We start from the raw sequence: 4,651 nt of genomic DNA, 5'->3' as shown, positions 1-4,651 counted from the left end.
GCTATGCTTTGATCAGCAGGGGTGCGTCTCCACCCTATCCTGTGTGTTCCCACACCCCCACTTTCAACCCCACTTTCAACCCCACTCTGTTTCTCTCAATAAATAAGCACCTGACGAGGCCTGAGTCAGACTTCATTCGACCATCGCTGTAAGCACAGCGACGAGTGAACTCTCCGCCTGCAGGTGTCTAAAATGACTTGCTTGACTCCAGTGTGGTTCTTGCAAAATAAGTTAGAGCGAGCAACACCCTAACATTTTGGTGCCGAAACCCGGGACCCTCATACCCGCCATCTGGCTGACGGAGGAGGACGTGCTGCATTGTCGACAAGCCAGCGTCCTTTAGGGGGACCTGGAAAAGAAAGTCCTGGGAAGAGAATTTCTTCGCTGGGCCAGCATCTTAGGTCTGCCTTCGTCTGCCAGAGGTGGATTGACGGGTTCCCGCAATGCAACGGACCAGGGGTCAGGTAAGTTAAAAAATTGTGAGGTTGTGAAACGCGTAAAAGGTGCACGGGAGACAGCTTGGGTTCAAGTCCCAGTGGAAGGAACGGGCTAAGAAAAAACAGAGCTTCTTTTTCTTAATTGAAGGAGGGCGTAGATTCTTTTTTTTTGTCCGTTCTTCCAAGCTGTGTTGGAAGGTTTTCTGGCTTGGGTTAGAGTCCCAGTGGAAGGAACGTGCTAAGAAACACGGAGCTTCTTTTTTGTTAATCAAAGAAGAGCGTAGATTTTTCTTTGTATGTTTTTCCGGCCAAAGAACAGCTTGGGTTCAAGTCCCAGTGGAAGGAACGGGCTAAGAAAAAACAGAGCTTCTTTTTCTTAATTGAAGAAGGGCGTAGATTATTTTTTTTGTCCGTTCTTCCAAGCTGTGTTGGAGGGTTTTGCACCCATCCTGGATAGGCTTAGGAATAAAAAGCGTTGGTGTTTGTGTGGTTGAGAGAGTGCGACTGGTAGGATAAATTGACTGCAAAGAGAATTTGGTGGAAGGTCAATTTAAACCTGCATCCTCAAAGAAAAGAAAAAAAAAATTGTAAAAATTGTATAAACCTAAAATACCAAATTAAGATGGGAAATAAGAACGGTAGATCTCTAGCTCTTGAAGAAGATGAGAAGTTCATGGCGAGTAAATGTCTTAATTGTATGCAATACATGCCGAACTGGAAGAAAAAGTATGGTGTAGAAGGTAGGGATGGGCGATACCAATGATTTTGGAATCGATCCGATACCAAGTATTTCCTACCCAAAATACCCGATATTCGATCCGATATCGATACCGGAAGTGTAATTTCCCGCCAAAAAAACAATTTAAATGCAGTGGCATTCTTGCTCTTGGAGAGTCATCTATTGAATTTTGTAGAAAAAAGTATTACGTCATGTACATGTATTATTTACCTTTTTAGACATTAGTGCATTAGTGGAAGATGCATATTAATAGTATAACTTTAATAAAAAGGAGCTATTCTTTACTTTTTTCTCTCTCTCTCTCTGTTGTTGGGAAAAAGTTTTGTCTTTTAGTATAATCTAAAAAGAGACATGGTACCAACAGAGATGCAGGGCTTAATCGTCATGAGCAGCAAAACTATCAATTTGTAAAGCCACTGGATACTTACATTTAATATTGTAATACTTTAGTGTTGTTTATAGAAAGTGGAGTTACAAATAAAACGTATGGCGTTCGACCACAAATTGAAAAGGGGAAAACTTTATTTATAAATGACTGACTAAAGCGTAGTAATTATTGCTTCAAATAGCACATCAACCACAAATGCTTACGATTTTTGGTTAGCACCTGATACCTGGATATGTCTTGCCTTTCTGAAACGCTGCTTCTAAGTTACTTTGGTACCTTAGATTTTCCGTCGCTGCCTTAGTGTCTGCGGCACGTTTCAACTGCAGCTCTTCATGAACCGTGGGGTGAATTTTGCTTAAATGTTTTGTCAAGTTTGTGGTGTTGCCACAATATTTAATTGTTTTGTGACATATTTCACATTTTGTTATTAAGTAAAATATAATATCCCCAAACCAGACTTCTCTTGCGTTCGGACTGGGCCGCCGCCGTCGCCATGCTTGTTTGTGTTTGTTTGGATTGGAACGGGGGGCGGAGGAGGAGGGCTTGGCTTGTGAGAAAATGAGTACGGTGAGTCGGTCTCAGGGGTTCAGCAGAGCCTCCACTGCGGAGGTCCGAACACACCTGATTTATAAATTTGTGATAACGCATATCTGAACTGGTCTCGCAAAGGCAACAGCAGAAGTCCTACTGATTTGCTGGTATGTCATTTGTCGTGAATTCATACATTGTGTTGGTTTTATTCTTTCAACAAGGTGGTGTTCATGCACTTCTGGATGAGTTCCGCTCTATTCTTCTGGCCCAACTCTTTCGGCGCAGCCGTTAGGTAGATATGATGACCATGGAAAGTTCTTTGTGAATGATCAATCTTTTCCTTTCATGTTCATCGGGACTACACTTTTAATAGGTACCTACACTGTGTATTTGGATAGAGACTGCTGAAAGGGGACACATATATGCCTTGTGAACTACATGCATTGCTGCGGGTGAAGAAGTGTGAACAAATAAGTCAGCAGACAAGTTTGGGGATTCATTAGTGCCCAGAAGAGAAGCACTCTGTTCCGTACTGTAACCTGTTAAGTTTGTTCCCAGTTCTTTACAGTTTACCAGTTCGTGACATGTAAGCGAATCCGTCACTCGTATACTCCATCGCTCCTCTGCCTTTTGGCTCAAATCAAGTGTAGTATCTGTTCTTGGGTTTGGGGGATTAAGAGAGCTGACCATAGAAGAGAAAAATGTAACAATAAAAGTGGTGATTTTACCCTTGCTTTTACTAATCAGTTCTGTTTTCATCCCAACAATGAAGGTGATTTTAAAATTGGAATGAGCCATTTTTTACTTCATCTGGAAATCCAAGTTGGAGAGACTGAAGAGGGACACCATGAAGAAAAACAAAAAAAAGGAGGAAAAGGAGTGCCGGACTTAAAGCTCTTCCTCGGAAGCAGATATGTTGCCCTGCACCTGCGAAGCGCGCTCCTTACACCAAATGTCACGTACCGGCGCCACCTGTGACAGGACCACGCCCCCCTATCAGCCGAATCGCCGCCACCTGCCACAGGCTCAGGGACAGCGCTATATCAACGCCGCCAGCGCAGACCCGAGTGTCCGTCTGTCGCATGATATTGCTTCGCTCTCCGGTCCACGATCCGGTCCATGAAGAATCGAAGAAACCGCAGAACAGCTTGTTCTTCCCAGCCTGATCGCCGATCCAGCGCTAGTTCCAGCTACTCCCACCGCAATAAAGTCTATCGCTACGCACTTGGCTGTACTGTCCAATCCCTTACACCAAATGCACCGAAAAGCCAAGCAATAACACGATTCTGGATGGGCTCATACCTCCGGAAACTAAAGCTAAAAACCATTGACCAAAGAATTCCTGTGTCTTTTAACCTGCCACCTTCTTTTTCCTTAATCAAGAAGTTTTTGAAGAACTTTAAATTACATAGAGCAAGAAAATAGTGAAATTTTAACAAATCACAGATCTATGATCTCTGTCCTACAGGAGCGGGAAGCGGTGTGTCCAGTGCGCGGCCTTGCAGTTTGGCGCAACGTCAACCACCCCGCCCTCTCGAAACAAACTTCGGGACCTGTCATGGATGGTGGCCCGTGATGTCCTCCCAGTCAGGTCGGTTATGCACTCTCGGGGCATGTCAGCGCTCTCAACGTGCCCCTGATCTGGCTGTGGCGCCCAGGAGTCAGTGTGGGACCTGCTCTGGTAGTGCAGGGCTGCCGTAGACCTGTGGGCGACCTGCAATTCCCCGCAAGGAAAGCGCTGAATGCAGACCTTGTACTCTATGGGGTGAGACCGTTGAAAATGAAGCAAGAAGACTTTACAAAGCAGTTGCTGACCTTTGCTGCCATCAATGACGCCATGTGGACTTCCAGAAACTAACTGGTAAGGAAGCACAGACAGATCCCCCCCCCAGCCCGTGGCTGTGCTCCAAATGGCTGCAGCAACTCTCACAGCTGCACACGGCAAGCCTAGGAGACATCGACCAGGTATTGCAGTACCTCCAGGAATGGTGCACCCCCTCTACTGGTTAAATCAATAGTTCAAAACCAAAACCATTTCAATCCGTTCGTTTCATTCTTACAGGATTAAGCAGTCAATTATGACTTGATGGGGTCTGATCTCAATGTAAGATGTTGGGATTCGAGGCTTTCCCACCAAACGGTTTGCAAATAGGTTCATTTCTCGAGGCTTCATGTGAACCCCCCCCCCCCCTTGCTGGTCAAAAAGAGTAATTTATTCCATGAATGAGAATTACATTCACCTTTATATTTTGCTTCATGTAGCCTGATCAAAATGAATAAAACTTCTCTCTGTATGTGCATTCACGTGTAACATTGAAGGAGGTGGACGTGTGTTTCAATATGTAAATAAATACCATCGTTGTCTATTAAGAAGCTAAAAGTTGATGGAACACATTTTTTTGTTGGGATGCTGTGTTTTAACAAGGAAAGACTGATGTGCTTATGGATGAAGATGACTTGTACTTGTGATTGTGCTTGTAAACAGTAAAGAGGAGTGCGTGTGTAATTGAGGGCGGTGGTTATTGGTTTTATTCAAAAACAATATTTTTTGCCAAA

The 4,651-nt window shown here is 44.2% G+C and overlaps 1 pseudogene; it reads left to right on the top strand.

Annotated features, from left to right (window-relative positions):
- Positions 1-2,709: 2,709 nt before the first annotated feature.
- Positions 2,710-2,881, top strand: LOC133147045 (U2 spliceosomal RNA; annotated as a pseudogene).
- The last annotated feature ends 1,770 nt before the right edge of the window (positions 2,882-4,651 follow it).

This window comes from Syngnathus typhle, unplaced genomic scaffold (genome assembly GCF_033458585.1).
Source record: "Syngnathus typhle isolate RoL2023-S1 ecotype Sweden unplaced genomic scaffold, RoL_Styp_1.0 HiC_scaffold_27, whole genome shotgun sequence".
In the NCBI taxonomy this organism is placed as follows: Eukaryota; Metazoa; Chordata; class Actinopteri; order Syngnathiformes; family Syngnathidae; genus Syngnathus; species Syngnathus typhle.
This window is presented reverse-complemented; position numbering and strand designations above follow the sequence as displayed.